We start from the raw sequence: 19,811 nt of genomic DNA, 5'->3' as shown, positions 1-19,811 counted from the left end.
GGCACCGCCCGCGGGTGCGCCTTCGGGACCCGGAACTGGCGCACAGACGGCGCGGCATGATGACGTGTCGTCGTGTAGCCATGGTAACCGGGAAGCCGGAGATCGCGTCAACGCGAGCTGGTGCTATACAAAACATAACAGTGACATTTAGTAACAGAACCCCTCGAACAACACACCAATGAAAGCAACATGGATAATGATCAGTAATAGATGTAATAAGAGCTACGGTCGCTAACCATGTTCAGAGGAGGCCTGATCGTTGCTGGGCAGTGTATACCATATTGTAATGATAGGTCCTAAAGGGGTGGGTATGTCTACCAGTGCCCGAGGACGTACATGGGACATTAAAAATTGAAATGATCTATCTTTACAATGTGACTATGGCTATTCTTATGAAGCTATTATCATATTATTGGAATGCCATACTATACTAATATATCCTAGATGAATGGATGTGTATGCCAGTGTCAAAGGACATGTGGGACAAGAATGAAAATTGAAATGATATAACACTGCAATGTAACTGTGGCTGTTTATTATAAAGCTATAATGAAGAAATTGCCATGTCTCAAGTGTGAACGGTGTAAAAGAATTGGAAGTTGAGAAAAAGGATTGACGTGCAGGGAAAGGGGCGTGAAGAAGGGAGGAAAGGAGAAGAGGAGGAGAGAAGGGAAGAAAAAGGGGGCAGTGAGTCGGAAGAAAAGGAGAAGGCAGAGACAGAAACAGTCTAAGGTGTATTAAATGTGTTGAAATGATGGGGAATGAACAGTGATTAATCGACTACCATGTGGAATTGATGGTGAATGCTACATTGTACTTAATGCGGGGGGATTAGTATGAAAAAATATATGTGATGTTGTGCAAATATGGGACAGTCATCCAATAAATTCTCAGCCGAGTTGCCAACCCTCTGAACAGGAAACGCCGGAGGAAAGATCCTAGGAGCTAACAATAATATAAACAAAATGGTCATAATTGATGTACAATGCAGGAGACCTACCGCAATAAAGTACTACTTGTATATATAAAAAGAGTTATTAGGACTTTATAGGAAAAGGTTCCAGGGCATTATTTCATTGAGGCCATTGGGGTTGATAGTTCCCAATTGGAAAATCCACTTGGCCTCAAGTTTCAAAAGTGTTCCGTTCCTATCCCCTCCTCTTCTGTTGGGGGGAACATGGTCGATGGCCATCTGTTTGAGATCTCTTAGCTTATGCCCCATTTCAGCGAAGTGTTTGGCCACTGGTTGGTCAGATCCCTTCCCGCTGGTGGCCTGTTTAATGGCCGACCTGTGGAGGGCCATTCTTTCTCTCAGAGTTCTCACAGTCTTCCCCACATAGTACAGATTGCAGGGGCACTTGATGAGATACACTATATGTGTCGAGGTGCATGACAGGAGGTGCCTAATGTGGAAGATCCGAGATTGATGTGGGTGTTGAAAAGTTGACCCAGTAAGCATATGTGTACACGTTGTGCACTTGGGGCACTTATAACAGCCGGGGGGCCTCTTTAAGAATGAAGATTTATCTGTTGGTGTAGGGCGGAAATCAGTGATGTCCTTATGGACTACTAAGTCTTTAATGCTTCTCCCTCTTGTGAAGCACATAAGCGGACGTTTGTCTGCGAGGCTATGCAGCTGTCTATCCGTGGAGATGATCGGCCACAATGCTCTCGTTGCCCTTGGTAAAACCGTGCTTGCCGTATTGTGCTTGCTTACAAACGGTATTATTGGTTGACGGACCTTATCTTTAGTGACTAATAAGTCACTCCTTGTCATTTTCAACACCTCGGATTTTTGTTGCCACAGAAGTTTGGAGTCATATCCTCTGGCTATGAACTTGTGGACCATGGAATCCAAGGCTGGCTCTATTAGGGTACTATCGCTGATGATCCTGCATGCTCTAATCATCCGGGACCTGGGTAGTCCCTTTACCATTGATTTTGAGTGGTGGCTGTTTGCCCTTAGGAACGTGTTCTTGTCCGTAGGCTTCGTGTAAAGGCCTGTGGAGATATGACCCTCTTTCACGGTGACCTCAACGTCCAAATAGTTGACTGTAGTATTGCTGAACAAAAAGGTGTATTTAATGGGTGACCCGCTGGAATTGTTGTCCTCTAGAATCTGCCTTAGGGTGTTCTCAGTACCCGTCCAAATTATAAAAAGATCATCTATAAATCTTGTGTATAATAAGACGTGCTTTGCTGTTGCTGGATTCTTAAAGAAGAGCTGTTCTTCTTCCTTAAACATATAGATGTTTGCTACTGAAGGGGAGACGTTACTTCCCATAGCGCATCCGGAAGTCTGGCGGTAAAACCGCCCGTTAAATAGGAAATAGTTCCTTTTTAGGGTTAACTCCAACAAATGACATGAAAAGGTCCAGGTCAAGGGACTCCATTTTTTCTTTATTTAGGAACTCTCGGACTTTCTAAAGGCCCTCCCTGTGCGGTATACTAGTGTACAAACTGCACACGTCGATAACGCACAGTAGGGAGCCCTCTGGGACAATGGGTATACTCTCCAGTTTTCTCAGGAAACTGGACGTATCTTTGATGAATCTGTCATGTTTGACTACTAACGGCTGTAAGATCCCGTCTAGAAATATTGAGATGGGCTGAAAGATTGAATTTCTTGCCGAGATTATGGGACGGCCCGGAGGCGACTCCTGATTCTTATGAATTTTGGGGACCGTGAAAAATACCGGAACCACCGGGTTTTCTTGTTTAAGAGCCGCACACAATTTAGTTGAGATGAGTTCATTAGAGCAAGCTTCATTGAGAATGGCATCTATTTCCATCTTGAATCTCACGGTAGGATCAGACTGCAGCTGTTCATACGTGGACGCATCAGCAAGTTGTCCGTAGATTTCCTGTTTGTAAAAAGCTAAGTCAAGAACTACTATCCCTCCCCCTTTGTCCGCTGGTCGGATCACAATGTCCTCGTACTTGCTGAGGTCCTTAAGGGCTGTTCTCTCTGCCCGCGACAAATTGTGATTAATTCTCGGGTTAGCCTGATGAAATTTTTTTATGGACTCGTCAAAGAGCCTGCTGAAGGTGTTAATAGAAGGATTGGTAGAACCAGGGTCAAAGGTAGATTTATGTCTCTTATTGATGAACTGTAGCTGAATGGGGTCAACCGTTGGATTAATGGGGTCAATTGGTTGATTTTGGAAAAACTCTTGTAGCCTCAATTTACGTTGAAATCGATGGATGTCAATCTCCCATGTTAATTCGTCAAAGCCGGCAGTGGGGACGAAAGAGAGGCCTTTTTCCAAGACCTTCAGCTCACAGTCTGTCAATACTCTGTTAGAAAGATTGAACACTAGCGAGTCTTTTTGACTGGCTGCCCTCTGGATCCTGACATTCTGTTTTGATCTGCGGGTGGACGTCCTCTTCTGCCTTTTGTTGATGATGGAGTGGCCGCAGTTAGTGCTCGGTCCCCTAAAGGGACACTGCCGGCTGAGGAGGGACCGTCGGTGTCCTGTGCAGTGATATCCATATCACTGTTTGAAGTTGCTGATGAGTCGTGGAGGCGCTCTCTTCTTTTACGCCATCCTTGCTTCGGTCTGTTGGAATGGAAACCCGGTTGGTTTGGGGTACCCCCCATAAGCCACCGGTGCACACGGTTAGATTCATAGTCCTCCCGGACCAACTGCATCTTGTTGCATTTGAATCTAATGAGGTCTCGTCGATAATTATCGCACTGGTTCTTAAGTTTAGAGAACCAGTCCTGATGAGTATCTGCTGTCAGAGAGACCCGGTGTTCTGTTTCCATCTTGGAAATTTTCTCCCGGGTGACCGCTAATTCCTTCCCCGCCTCCTCCACCACCAGCAACATCAAATCTAAACTGCACTTGTTTAGTATGCCTATCCATTTTTTGCAGAAATCCGGGTTGAACCAGCCAATCGTAGGCAGATTGCGGATTCTAAAACCTCTGGGGACCATCCTATCCCTGTGATAGTCGGAAAGCGTGATGCCATGTAGGAGGAAATCAAACTCTCGTTTCTTTAGCTTAAGTAATTTATGGTAAATGTCCTCATTTGTGCCTATTTTTTCTTCAAAGCCTAGTTGATCCTTATAGCGGAGGCGTTCTGCGTCGTCGTCGGTAAAGCTGAATTGCTCCGACAGATCCGCCTGCATCCCTCTGCAACCTGGCTCGCCATCCGTCAGTGAGCTCGTCATGATTGAAATATTGGTGGTGGCCCTTGGGGGCCCCGAGAGTGCTTGGTGACCAGAAAAAACTGCAGTGCAGCAGGAAAATTTAAGTGAGTCAGGACCGTGGTCCTAGTGCAGTGCAACTCTGTCGCCTTACGGTAAATGAAGCAAGAATATCCTGTGCTAAATGCACACTTCTTGAAAAGGTTTTGATTCTCGTGGGGTGCCTTGTCCCTCTTGGGGTTGCGCTGGATCCACTCAGCGATGATCCCTTCAGTGTATAAGCTTGCTCATGGACCGGCACTCCTCTCATCCGTGGTAAATGGCTCCGGTGCCTCCAGAGGAAACGTGTTAATAAACGTGATGAAAAAAGACCTGCGGCACTCAGAGACTTAAACAGTGAAAACCGTGTATTCACATCAGCAAATGAACCAACGTTTCGGGGCTCACACGCCCCTTTGTCAAGGTGATCAGAAATGAGAAACATGCAGACACTACTTACCTAAATACCTAAGAGAAGCCCGCCGTGAAGAGGCACCGCCCGCGGGTGCGCCTTCGGGACCCGGAACTGGCGCACAGACGGCGCGGCATGATGACGTGTCGTCGTGTAGCCATGGTAACCGGGAAGCCGGAGATCGTGTCAACGCGAGCTGGTGCTATACAAAACATAACAGTCACATTTAGTAACAGAACCCCTCGAACCACACACCAATGAAAGCAACATGGATAATGATCAGTAATAGATGTAATAAGAGCTACGGTCGCTAACCATGTTCAGAGGATGTTTATTAACACGTTTCCTCTGGAGGCACCGGAGCCATTTACCACGGATGAGAGGAGTGCCGGTCCATGAGCAGACTTATACACTGAAGGGATCATCGCTGAGTGGATCCAGCGCAACCCCAAGAGGGACAAGGCACCCCACGAGAATCAAAACCTTTTCAAGAAGTGTGCATTTAGCACAGGATATTCTTGCTTCATTTACCGTAAGGCGACAGAGTTGCACTGCACAAGGACCACGGTCCTGACTCACTTAAATTTTCCTGCTGCACTGCAGGATTTTCTGGTCACCTAGCACTCTCGGGGCCCCCAAGGGCCACCACCAATATTTCAATCATGACGAGCTCGCTGACGGATGGCGAGCCAGGTTGCAGAGGGATGCAGGCGGATCTGTCGGAGCAATTCAGCTTTACCGACGACGACGCAGAATGCCTCCGCTTTAAGGAGCAACTAGGCTTTGAAGAAAAAATAGGCACAAATGAGGACATTTACCATAAATTACTTAAGCTAAAAAAACGAGAGATTGATTTCCTCCTACATGGCATCACGCTTTCCGAATATCACAGGGATAGGATGGTCCCCAGAGGTTTTAGAATCCGCAATCGGCCTACGATTGGCCGGTTCAACCCGGATTTCTGCAAAAAATGGATAGGCATACTAAACAAGTGCAGTTTAGATTTGATGTTGCTGGTGGTGGAGGAGGCGGGGAAGGAATTAGCGGTCACCCGGGAGAAAATTTCCAAGATGGAAACAGAACACCGGGTCTCTCTGACAGCAGATACTCATCAGGACTGGTTCTCTAAACTTAAGAACCAGTGCGATAATTATCGACGAGACCTCATTAGATTCAAACGCAACAAGATGCAGTTGGTCCGGGAGGACTATGAATCTAACCGTGTGCACCGGTGGCTTATGGGGGGCACCCCAAACCAACCGGGTTTCCATTCCAACAGACCGAAGCAAGGATGGCGTAAAAGAAGAGAGCGCCTCCACGACTCATCAGCAACTTCAAACAGAGATATGGATATCACTGCACAGGACACCGACGGTCCCTCCTCAGCCGGCAGTGTCCCTTTAGGGGACCGAGCACTAACTGCGGCCACTCCATCATCAACAAAAGGCAGAAGAGTACGTCCACCCGCAGATCCAAACAGAATGTCAGGATCCAGAGGGCAGCCAGTCAAAAAGACTCGCTAGTGTTCAATCTTTCTAACAGAGTATTGACAGACTGTGAGCTGAAGGTCTTGGAAAAAGGCCTCTCTTTCGTCCCCACTGCCGGCTTTGACGAATTAACATGGGAGATTGACATCCATCGATTTCAACGTAAATTGAGGCTACAAGAGTTTTTCCAAAATCAACCAATTGACCCCATTAATCCAACGGTTGACCCCATTCAGCAACAGTTCATCAATAAGAGACATAAATCTACCTTTGACCCTGGTTCTACCAATCCTTCTATTAACACCTTCAGCAGGCTCCTTGACGAGTCCATAAAAAAATTTCATCAGGCTAACCCGAGAATTAATCACAATTTGTCGCGGGCAGAAAGAACAGTCCTTAAGGACCTCAGCAAGTACGTGGACATTGTGATCCGACTAGCGGACAAAGGGGGAGGGATAGTAGTTTTTTACCTAGCTTTTTACAAACAGGAAATCTACGGACAACTTGCTGATGCGTCCACGTATGAACAGCTGCAGTCTGATCCTACCGTGAGATTCAAGATGGAAATAGATGCCATTCTCAATGAAGCTTGCTCTAATGAACTCATCTCAACTAAATTGTGTGCGGCTCTTAAACAAGAAAACCCGGTGGTTCCGGTATTTTTCACGGTCCCCAAAATTTATAAGAATCAGGAGTCGCCTCCGGGCCGTCCCATAATCTCGGCTAGAAATTCAATCTTTCAGCCCATCTCAATACAGCTGTTAGAAGTCAAACATGACAGATTCATCAAAGATACGTCCAGTTTCCTGAGAAAACTGGAGAGTATACCCATTGTCCCAGAGGGCTCCCTACTGTGCGTTATCGACGTGTGCAGTTTGTACACTAGTATACCGCACAGGGAGGGCCTTCAGACAGTCCGAGAGTTCCTGATTAAAGAAAAAATGGAGTCCCTTGACCTGGACCTTTTCATGTCATTGTTGGAGTTAACCCTAAAAAGGAACTATTTCCTATTTAACGGGCGGTTTTACCGCCAGCCTTCCGGATGCGCTATGGGAAGTAACGTCTCCCCTTCAGTAGCAAACATCTATATGTTTAAGGAAGAAGAACAGCTCTTCTTTAAGAATCCAGCAACAGCGAAGCACGTCTTATTATACACAAGATTTATAGATGATCTTTTTATAATTTGGACGGGTACTGAGAACACCCTAAGGCACATTCTAGAGGACAACAATTCCAGCGGGTCACCCATTAAATACACCTTTTTGTTCAGCAATACTACAGTCAACTATTTGGACGTTGAGGTCACCGTGAAAGAGGGTCATATCTCCACAGGCCTTTACACGAAGCCTACGGACAAGAACACGTTCCTAAGGGCAAACAGCCACCACCCGAAATCATTGGTAAAGGGACTACCCAGGTCCCAGATGATTAGAGCATGCAGGATCATCAGCGATAGTACCCTAATAGAGCCAGCCTTGGATTCCATGGTCCACAAGTTCATAGCCAGAGGATATGACTCCAAACTTCTGTGGCAACAAAAATCCGAGGTGTTGAAAATTACAAGGAGTGACTTATTAATCACTAAAGATAAGGTCCGTCAACCAATAATACCGTTTGTAAGCAAGCACAATACGGCAAGCACGGTTTAACCAAGGGCAATGAGAGCATTGTGGCCGATCATCTCCACGGATAGACAGCTGCATAGCCTCGCAGACAAACGTCCGCTTATGTGCTTCACAAGAGGGAGAAGCATTAAAGACTTAGTAGTCCATAAGGACATCACTGATTTCCGCCCTACACCAACAGATAAATCCTCATTCTTAAAGAGGCCCCCCGGCTGTTATAAGTGCCCCAAGTGCACAACGTGTACACATATGCTTACTGGGTCAACTTTTCAACACCCACATCAATCTCGGATCTTCCACATTAGGCACCCCCTGTCATGCACCTCGACACATATAGTGTATCTCATCAAGTGCCCCTACAATCTGTACTATGTGGGGAAGACTGTGAGAACTCTGAGAGAAAGAATGGCCCTCCACAGGTCGGCCATTAAACAGGCCACCAGCGGGAAGGGATCTGACCAACCAGTGGCCAAACACTTCGCTGAAATGGGGCATAAGCTAAGAGATCTCAAACAGATGGCCATCGACCATGTTCCCCCCAACAGAAGAGGAGGGGATAGGAACGGAACACTTTTGAAACTTGAGGCCAAGTGGATTTTCCAATTGGGAACTATCAACCCAATGGCCTCAATGAAATAATGCCCTGGAACGTTTTCCTATAAAGTCCTAATAACTCTTTTTATATATACAAGTAGTACTTTATTGCGGCAGGTCTCCTGCATTGTACATCAATTATGACCATTTTGTTTATATTATTGTTAGCTCCTAGGATCTTTCCTCCGGCGTTTCCTGTTCAGAGAGTTGGCAACTCGGCTGAGAATTTATTAGATGACTGTCCCATATTTGCACAACATCACATATATTTTTTCATACTAATCCCCACGCATTAAGTACAATGTAGCATTCACCATCAATTCCACATGGTAGTCGATTAATCACTATTCATTCCCCATCATTTCAACACATTTAATACACCTTAGACTGTTTCTGTCTCTGCCTTCTCCTTTTCTTCCGACTCACTGCCCCCTTTTTCTTCCCTTCTCTCCTCCTCTTCTCCTTTCCTCCCTTCTTCACGCCCCTTTCCCTGCACGTCAATCCTTTTTCTCAACTTCCAATTCTTTTACACCGTTCACACTTGAGACATGGCAATTTCTTCATTATAGCTTTATAATAAACAGCCACAGTTACATTGCAGTGTTATATAATTTCAATTTTCATTCTTGTCCCACATGTCCTTTGACACTGGCATACACATCCATTCATCTAGGATATATTAGTATAGTATGGCATTCCAATAATATGATAATAGCTTTATAAGAATAGCCATAGTCACATTGTAAAGATAGATCATTTACATTTTTAATGTCCCATGTACGTCCTCGGGCACTGGTAGACATACCCACCCCTTTAGGACCAATCATTACAATATGGTATACACTGCCCAGCAACGATCAGGCCTCCTCTGAACATGGTTAGCGACCGTAGCTCTTATTACATCTATTACTGATCATTATCCATGTTGCTTTCATTGGTGTGTGGTTCGAGGGGCTCTGTTACTAAATGTCACTGTTATGTTTTGTATAGCACCAGCTCGCGTTGACGCGATCTCCGGCTTCCCGGTTACCATGGCTACACGACGACACGTCATCATGCCGCGCCGTCTGTGCGCCAGTTCCGGGTCCCGAAGGCGCACCCGCGGGCGGTGCCTCTTCACGGCGGGCTTCTCTTAGGTATTTAGGTAAGTAGTGTCTGCATGTTTCTCATTTCTGATCACCTTGACAAAGGGGCGTGCGAGCCCCGAAACGTTGGTTCATTTGCTGATGTGAATACACGGTTTTCACTGTTTAAGTCTCTGAGTGCCGCAGGTCTTTTTTCATCACGTTTATTAACACGTTTCCTCTGGAGGCACCGGAGCCATTTACCACGGATGAGAGGAGTGCCGGTCCATGAGCAAGCTTATATATATATATATATATATATATATATATATTGTATATCAGTGGTGTTGGAAGGGGGGTGCGGGCAACACATGGGTGTCACCCACTGAGGGGTGGCACCAAAATGCCAGCTCCTGCTCAGTGACAGGAGCCGGGTACTGAATTGTAACAATGCATGCAGCACTTGACTCCTTCCATAGCGCAGAAGCTGGCACGGCAACCACAGCAGTCTCCAGTGGCAGTACGCATCTCCTGGACCCCTGGAGTGATGAAAGTGGGGTCCGGGATGCAAAGCCACACCCCCTCCTGTGAAGACACACCCCTCACTCGAGGCCATGCCCTCTTTTGGTGGCGCACTGGTTTTCACCATGGTTGTCACTGGTTGTCACCATGGCAAGTGATGCCTCTGACATATATACAATATATATATATATATATATATATATATACAAAAGGGAATACTCAGCACTCAATCAGTAATTTATGCAACTTGTCCGGTGCCCTCCAAAGAAGTGTCCAAAACACAAGCAGGGCTGGCAGCACTCATGGTCCCACACAAGAAAAAATGAGCCAAACAACCTGAGCAACCTGAGTCTTTCCAATATACAGTATATATATATATATATATATATATATAGCATACTTTGACAAGAAACCTGGGGAGGGAAAACAGGAAACATTTCTAATATGAAGATAAAAAGTATAACAGGTATCACGCGTTTACATGGTAAAAGATAAGACCATTCATACTTTAGACTTTAAAATTACACTCCCCCTCCCTCATCACAGTGTGTCCATTTATACCCATCTGTCCTCATCTCTTCTATTTAGCTCATTCTAATGGCAAAACATGTCTGTCACATAATTAGCAATAATGTTTGCAGATTCATTACTGATGTGCAATATTAGCTCAGCCACTGCTCATTTACCATCTTTCAAAATCTAAATGCAGCTCTTACAAACACTGGTAACAGCTGCTAAGTGGACATGTTGTACAGGAAAACACTTGATGGCCTCAACAGGCATTGAATTATTCAAACTATCCAGTGAAGGGTCTGAATGTGAACTAAACTTTTCCTCTCTCCATTTTCTCACTTGTTCCATTATATACTGCTTGACATCATATAAAACATAAAATGATCATATGAAATTAATAATATTAACTTAATGGTTCACAATTCAGACTACACAGCTTCATATCCAGAGAAATTAAGGGAATTATCACAATCATCAATAGAACCCTTTTGTCCTAGTGTAGATGCTCAATAAGAATGGTTGTCAAGGGAAATCAGTCTGTGGCAGAACCAGGGGGGAAATGGAGACCAGCACATACTCTCTCCATCGGGGGGCAACAATCTCCCTCTCCTCCCTGGGGTTCAGCTCTTGGACAGCTGTGCCTCCATGGTTTTTGCTTTTTCGATATATACCCTTCTTAAACCTGTATGTTGACTTATGTTCTTATATAGTGTCATTGACTTGTCTCTGTATGACCACAGCTTGTATAAAGTAACTCCTGTGTTGCAAATTATTTTGTATAAAACTGCTAAATAGTTTTTACATAAAAACAAAACTCTTATAGTGCAAGGCCTTGCAACAATAGTCATAGGCCCGAAACACTGACGCCAGAAACCTGACACTGCTCGGAATGCCGGTGCCGGCTTCACGACAAGGACCACAATTCCAGTGCCGGAATCCCGACCATCAGGATCCCAAATGAGGGTTTGCCAGGTCTGTGGAAAGGTAAACCACGGGGGTTGGCCCGTGGTGAGTTAAGTTTAGGCTGCAGGGAGGGTTAGGCTACATGAAAGGGAGGGATAGGGTTAATCTGCAGGGAAGGGTGGGTTAGATGTACAGTATATTGCAGAAAGGGGGGGTTAGGGGAAGGTAAGTATACTTACACCTAGCCCCTGTAGGGATTCTGACCGCCTCATCCAGACCGCCAGCATATCATACCCAACACTTCCCGAGATCTCATGCTCCATAAAATGTGATCCTTTCTGTCCTCTTAGCCAATATAAAGATGCCACATGTCTTGAATGAAAAGCCAGAAGCATGGCTTCCCTAATAAATGAGTAAATGGAGCATTTACCCCAGACATCTAAGAAGACTTAAGAATATACACTTTGCTTTAAAGGATGAGAAACCGAATGATTGCTATAAGAAATCAGGTAGTTTAAACCTCTAGGATGAGGGCTGGCATGAAGGCTGATCATATAACAGCCTGCCTATGGTGTGGCAGGGGTGTGTCTATGTAAGACTATATTTAAAGGCTTGGAATGTGGTCTAAAGCCTGTTTGTTCCAGTCTTCCCACCATCCCTCCCAGTTTTCTTTGTTAGTGACCAATTATTGGCTATTCTGTGGTGGGGTAAAATGGCTGATCACCAGTCTGAATGCAATCATTCATTTGGTGGGCTCCCTTTGGTGTCTGGTATTTGGCTGTACCACCCTAATGGGGTGGGGTGGGGGCAGTATCATCCGTCAAACGATGGGTAGTCAAGTTTGAAGGTGTTAATGTTACTGTTGAAGTATAATTGTTGAGTTTGTGCACCTTGGGCGGTATCCAGCTGCAATGCATGTTGTTGGCTATTATTGTGGATTGTACTGATTTTGGTCGTCCTTCTTTTGCCACCATACTTTCCCTTAAATATGAATTTCAATAAATAAATAGCTAACAGTTTCTCTGCCAAATTTATGTCTCTGTGTCTTTATATTATTATTATTATTATTATTATTATTATCATTAGTATTATTATTACTATTATAATATTGTTAAGTGAATTGCATACATGGCACAGCTAATTCAACAGAAGGTTTATCTGAGCCAGCGAGTTGACCAAAGTAATTATGTCCAAAGTAGTAAAGAAACAAGAAAAGTAAATAATAATAATTAAAAAATATATAAACCTGAATACTAACAAGAGTGTGAACGGCAATCCTTTTATACAGGGGGTCACATGGCCTGGAGCCTGGAGCTGAAAATGTTCAAGGGACAAAATTACATAGAGTCAGTGCACAGTGACAGGGAGTGCAGTGTGACAGGCAGAGCAGTGTGAAGGAGGGACACGGAGCGCACAGCGCGCGGCTCTCCTGTGTCCCTCCTGTATCTCCGGCAGCAGCGGCGGGTCTATTAAAGGAAGTACCCGTTCGTGACCTCTGATCACAAACCGGCACTTCCTTTAATAGACCCGCCGCGGCCACTGAAGATGCAGGAGGGACACAGGAGAGCCGCGCGCTGTGCGCTCCGTGTCCCTCCGTGTCCCTCCTTCAGAAGACAGCACGGGATCGACGGAGGGGTAAGTAACAGCACTGGGGGAGCATATTTGGCACTTGGGGAGGGGGCATATCTGGCAGCAGCATGAGGGGCATATCTGGCAGCAGCATGAGGGGCATATCTGGCAGCAGCATGAGGGCATATCTGGCAGCAGCATGAGGGGCATATCTGTGAGGGGCATATCTTGCAGCAGCATGAGGGCATATCTGGCAGCAGCATGAGGGGCATATCTGGCAGCAGCATGAGGGCATATCTGGCAGCAGCATGAGGGGCATATCTGGCAGCAGCATGAGGGCATATCTGGCAGCAGCATGAGGGGCATATCTGTGAGGGGCATATCTGGCAGCAGCATGAGGGCATATCTGGCAGCAGCATGAGGGGCATATCTGGCAGCAGCATGAGGGGCATATCTGGCAGCAGCATGAGGGCATATCTGGCAGCAGCATGAGGGGCATATCTGTGAGGGGCATATCTGGCAGCAGCATGAGGGGCATATCTGTGAGGGGCATATCTGGCAGCAGCATGAGGGGCATATCTGGCAGCAGCATGAGGGGCATATCTGGCAGCAGCATGAGGGGCATATCTGGCAGCAGCATGAGGGGCATATCTGGCAGCAGAATGAGGGGCATATCTGGCAGCAGCATGAGGGGCATATCTGGCAGCAGCATGAGGGGCATATCTGGCAGCAGCATGAGGGCATATCTGGCAGCATGAGGGCATATCTGGCACATCAGGCACTGTGGGGCATATCTGGAAGTATGAGGGCATATCTGGCACTGTGGGGGCATATCTGGCACTGTGGGGGCATATCTGGCAGTATGAGGGCATATCTGGCAGTATGAGGGCATATCTGGCACTGAGGGCTGTGTACGGCTAGAGCTGCATTTCCCACCCTAGGCTTATACTCGAGTCAATAAGTTTTCCCAGGTTTTTGTGGTAAAATTAGGTGCCTCGGCTTATATTCGGGTCGACTTATACTCGAGTATATACGGTAGTTAAGAGAATTTGTAAGTAAAAATATATCAGAATTATATATAACTAACAGTTAATCATTGCTTAATTAGGGCCCTTCTGAAAGGGAAGTAGTCAAAGATTCCTCAATTATCTATGAACTTAGCTATTAAAAAGTATGATTCAAATAAAATTTGACCACAAACTTGATATTATTTTTGCACAAAGTCAGAACTTCATAATGAACTTGCATTAGTGCTGGATTAAATTTGTTGCAGTTAATTACCACGGGCTAATTGATCTTCCGGGGCTATTCAATTATAGCCTCGATCAGACCACAGGCGGCAGTTAACGCAGATTTCTGTACATGCTCTGATTGCGGGTGCCGCAAGCCTATTAACCCATAGCTCTGAGAACTTATCCCGGGTTGTATGGGTGAAAGCATGGGGAAAGTGGCTGTAGTTAAATATCCCCAGACATTAAGTCCGAGTCTATGATCCGCATTATCGCAAGTGGTTGAACCTAATCCTAAAATTGTTAAAATTCAAAGTTTTATAAAGGACAACCTTTATAAATTTTACATATGTCTGTGCTGCACTATAGATGTATTGTATGTTCATGTTTCTGAAAGTATTCACATAGGCTGGAACCCAAGTTCAGCATCACGCATTTCGGTCAGTTGTGACATTTCAAAGCTTGAAATATAGAACGCACTGAAAAAAACTCACCATGGGAAAACAAAAAAATTAAAATGTTCCAAAAATGACCCAAAAATATTAAAAGCACCAATGTATTAATAAATAAAATGCAAATACACAACACACACACACACACACACACACACACACACACACACACACACACACACACACACATTAATGCAGTCTATACATCAAGAGAACAATTCGTTGATGCAGAGCCAATACGCAGATCAACAATAAAATGTGGAATCAGGAAAAAAATGCATGTTAAAAATACCCAACTGACTGGCCCCGATTATTTTTTTTGTAGTCGGCTAAATTGTGGATTTCCAGGCAACGGTAGAACAGGGAATTGCCCCGATTCTCCCCTGACCTATGGGCCCCTTTATACAGACATATAGTTTTGCAAATATATAAAAAAAATAGTAAAACTCTGAAATGAACTGTATAACCAGGAGCAGGAGCTGGCAAGTAGACCAATCCGGATCTAATCCCAGTGCTAGTCCTAATGATTTTGGGATAGCCTCTTTAGGTAATTCCCCTGGTGTCGATATCAGAGTGGACTTCACTGAACACAAAACTAATGCCTAAAAATAGTGCATTGGCTGGGTACTGTTACACTATAATCACCGTTTTAATTGCCTCTGGGTCGGGTGCACTTGCTTTTGTGCTGCAGGAGTTAAAACAAAAGCCTGTGTATTAACTTCACCCGGTTCTTGAAATAAGCATGGTTTATGAGAAATCCTATACAACAACACTAATTCCACAAGTGTACTGCATCGCACACTGCTGTCATTCTTACAGATGACTTACAAGCCTACGAGAACTTGCTTGCTCTAGGCTCCTTGCCACCACTAAGCTTAAATTAGCATCTATGTGGGCCCCATCCAAGGCTTCTCAGAGACCAGCTGTGCAAAGACCTGTCACCGTCTTGTCAGGGAAAGTTTCCTGTCCAAAGAACTTTTGTCATTCCTCGTTCCTCAAGTAAAGGCATGTCACTTGAAGAGGCAGCTAAAGTCACTTGCAATGACTGGTCTCAAATCATAGCTCTCTAGCCCTGTCACTGAAAGTCTCACCCCGCAGCTATAACTGTCACTGATCATGTTTAGATATGTACACTGAGGTATCAGATTAGAAGGGAGAGTGCACGAGATGGAAGTTTAAAAGAGGCCAAGTCACTGGAGAAATTATTAACCCTTCTACAGCAAGGGTAAAAAATAAAACAAAAGGGTTAATGGAATCCTACAGGTGTTGTCTCATTTACAAACCTCCGATGCACACATAGGCAAATATATTACTCATATAATTTGACTTGAGAGCTCGGTTAGTGAACATGCCATGTCGTCAACTAGTTCTGACTCAGTGTCCCCAATATTTCACATCCACGTATACAGACATGTATTTATATAACTAAACAGAAAAAGAAAAATTATTAAATTAGGAAGAGGATGGCAAGGATTTTTTTTATATTTTTGGATAATTTTAAACACCTGTGTATTTTTCTTGCTAATTAGACTAGCCGACCTGTCCGCAGGTCTAAGCACGGGTTACACCTGCAATTAACGGAGCAATATAGTACAGCTGGCGGTTCTCTCAGCTGATGGGTGCAGGTGGCCATTTGGGTAATAATAACTATTTTAGTACGTGTTCATTTCTGTTTCCCCTCCGGCAATAAAAATACGAAGTGTACATTAGACATAGAATGTGACATTATAATTGGTACTCTAATGGCTGAGGAACAGAAGACTGGAGGAAAACTGCATTATAGACTTTTGCTTGGGAATAGACCTTCTACTTGCATATGTAAGAAGAGAAATACAAATTGGGATGACATCTTATAGCTTGGTCATAAACTGTACTTTGCCTTCATGTGTAGATAATTGTAGGATGTAAAATCTAATAACTGTTTTTTTGGGGGGTTTATTCTGCAGATCCTTCTGCATTGGTTTTGGGGTTGGATCACATAGTCGCATATACGATACCTCTAAAACATCCTGTTCATCCTCCTTATTCTCCACGGTCTAGCATTCCTTAAGCTTTAGAAGACTTTGCCCAATAGTTGGATGTTGGACTAAGTTGAAAAAGCAAACATACACTACACAGTGATGATTCAGGAGCTCTGGGGGGTGGGGGGTGAAAAGAGGAGCCTAACCAAGCAATGTATTCAAAGAACTGGCCCCTGTTTGAACCTGGTTTTAGTCTGCAGGAAACCACTCCTCACACAAGAAAATGTGACTGCCCCATGAGATATTATTAAAAGTTAACCTAAACCATGTCAATACAGGTGTTAAAAAAATACAACTACAACTGTCCCACACTACCATCCTAATATCTGCCCCTCATTCCCCAGCTGTCAGTTCCTCTTCCGCTCATACTTTCCTCCAATTACATTATACCTGCAAGTGTGCACTGACAGTGGGGCTAGGGCGTGACTGTCCACCACAATTGTGATGATTGGGAGGTATGCAAGAGAGCAATCAGAAAAGCAACCCAATAAGATATCATATGGCTGAGGGCTAAAATCCATTCAGCCTGTCACTGTACCTTTTGCATAGGGTCTGTCCTCCAAGCCTCTACATCATTATTCCCCACAGCCATAACTCCTCGTGCTATGACATCTACTTAATTAATTTGAAAAATAATTACAGTAGGATCAGCCTGATAGTGTATCCTGTCCTCCTGCAGCATTGCTATGACTTGTTTCTTCCAAAGCCTTCTTCTGTAAGACTGCAGGTGTGGGTTACTGAGGACCATGAACAGCAAACTAGTTGTAAGTTTCATAAACCTGGCTGATCCAACTAAGTGCAAGATCTTTTGTTCTCCTGGGCCAAACACAGATTCCACAGCTCATAAATTGATATATTCAGAAGAGATTGGCCATCTGCTACAAACAGTCCAGCAATTTCAAAATGAAGAACAGTTGAAATCAGGTGTGGGCAAAGCATTGATCAAGATCGACTTGTTGACGTGAACACTCGATCAGTAGATCGTGGTGATGTCCAGCAGCAGCAGCCACTAAGAATAAGGCTGATTTTTATTGGCTTGCTGTGCTGAAGCTGTGGCTGGCTGAAGCTGCATCTGTGCCTTCGGCTGTCACGTATAACACAGGCTGATTATTATTTGACGAAGTCAAGGTCATAAGGAGGGTGGGATGGCTGGTGCCATCATACAGGACACAGTGTACTGGGACAGCATAGCCATAGACCCTGCCCACCATGCTCACCTGCAGCAATCCCACTGCTGGATGCCCACTGTGATGCCTGCTATGCTAGCAGTATGCCTGGCTCTTCCTGCCCAACTGCAGTGACGATTGTACCCTGCTCCTGGCCAGTAGCAGTGACGGCTTCTGAGCCCCAGAAAAGATATCAACCTCAACTTCTCCCTGGAGCAGGTGGCCTGCATGTGCGAGAAGCTAGAGGAGACCAGTGACATGGAGACTGGGCCATAGCTCCTGGTGCGTGCAAGGTCATCAACAAGCTTGAGTCCATCCTGAGAGCCTGCGCAGTGGTGGTCTTCCACACTGGCAACTTCAGAGACCTCTACCACATCTTGGAGAACCACAAGTTCACTATAGTGTGCCAAGTCCATGTGGCCCACTACCAGGAGGCCTAGGCGTAGGGCCAGTTAATAAGTACCAGGTGTGGAAGAAGTTCCCTCTACAAGGACCATCTGGGATAGAAAGCAGAAAACACTGCTTCAAGAAGAGGACTTGCAGTCTTCTCAGGGACTGGTACATACAAGACCCATACCCAGTCCCCAGCAAGAAAATAGAACTAGCCCAGTCCACTCGCCTCACAACACACAGGCGTGGGACTGGTTTAAAAACCAAAGGTAAAGAGACAGAGCAGCAGCTGTTAATAACAGGTCATTCCGAGCAATTTGTCCCTCAGACATCTGGTCCCTGATATATAGCTGCTCCTCTGTCTCAAAGACACCTGGTCGCTGATATATAGATGCACCCCTGTCTCAGAGACACCTGAGTACCTTGTTCATAGCTATACTCCTGTCTCAGAGACACCTGGTCCCTGATATATAGCCACACCCCTGTCTTAGAGTCACCTGGCCACTGATATATAGCTACACCCCTGTCTCTGAGATACCTTGTCCCTGGTATATAGCTGCGCCCCTGTCACGGAGACACCTGAGTCTCTGGTATATAGATGGACCCCTGGTTCTAGGTATATAGCTGCTATATAACAGGTATTTTATTCATTTTAAGTTGACTTAAAATGTATTAATTCTATTATATACCACCATTATTTTAATGCTGAGGTGAGTGAGTCATACTTCCTAAGTGCAGGCCTGATCATGACGGTGGGACAGAGATCTCATATCAGGTCTGTCCAGCTGAAATTGGGAAGTATGTCACTGGCAAACAAATATTTTACAGATATTCTTTCCTTTCCTGATGAAAAAAATACCCTCTGTGACACAGACATTCAATAAGTAAAATTGTAAATTGACCCAGAATCCTTTGTTGCATAAAATGGTTCAATGATTCACATTTGATTACAAATGGAATGCCAAATGATCCTATCATGGAGGAACTTGATCAGTGCAGCAGTTAGATTTGTGGGCTCCCCCACTGATAAAATTTACAAAATGCCAAACCCCCACTCACCATATTGCTCTCTCCATGCCTCGGTGGTTAACTTACCACAGGCTCTTGTACTCCTCTCTCTCCAGACCACTCTACCAGTCTCCACTGACTGGCTACATTGCAACGTCTGTGACGGTGTCAAGAGCTAGGCCTGGGAACCGGTGATGCCAATGAGTGGGAACTCCAGTCGGGATTCGGATGTCTGTTACAGATTCCATTGGGACAAAAGCTGAGGTCCTGTGGGGGCCGCAGTGTAAGGGGGCCCCTGGGTGAAAACCCTTGCTCCTCTGCCTATAATCCAGCAGCGAACATGATGAGAACATGGATGTAAATTTAACTGCGAATAATAGTGCACAACATAAAAAATGGTTTAAAAAATATATAATAGTAAAAAAATCAAAGTCATAAAGCATATTAAAATTAAGATTATTTGAGAAAAAAACAGTAGTAAAGAAAGTTTAACATTAGTGTCCTGTACAACCAAAATGAGCTGGAAAGGAAAGGTTATTATGAGACTTTCAAAGAACTGGAGTATTAGACTAATAAACAGTTTATTATCCACCTCTGATTTAATCCTGAGTTTTTATTAACTGTAACTAATGCACATAGTTACAAATCCATGCACCTTAAATTG

At 44.8% G+C, this 19,811-nt stretch overlaps 1 pseudogene; it reads left to right on the top strand.

Moving 5' to 3' along the window:
* The first annotated feature begins 17,329 nt into the window (after positions 1-17,329).
* On the top strand, positions 17,330-18,412 carry LOC134968739 (homeobox protein SIX3-like; annotated as a pseudogene).
* The last annotated feature ends 1,399 nt before the right edge of the window (positions 18,413-19,811 follow it).

The sequence above is a fragment of the Pseudophryne corroboree genome, chromosome 11 (genome assembly GCF_028390025.1).
Source record: "Pseudophryne corroboree isolate aPseCor3 chromosome 11, aPseCor3.hap2, whole genome shotgun sequence".
Lineage (NCBI taxonomy): Eukaryota > Metazoa > Chordata > Amphibia > Anura > Myobatrachidae > Pseudophryne > Pseudophryne corroboree.
This window is presented reverse-complemented; position numbering and strand designations above follow the sequence as displayed.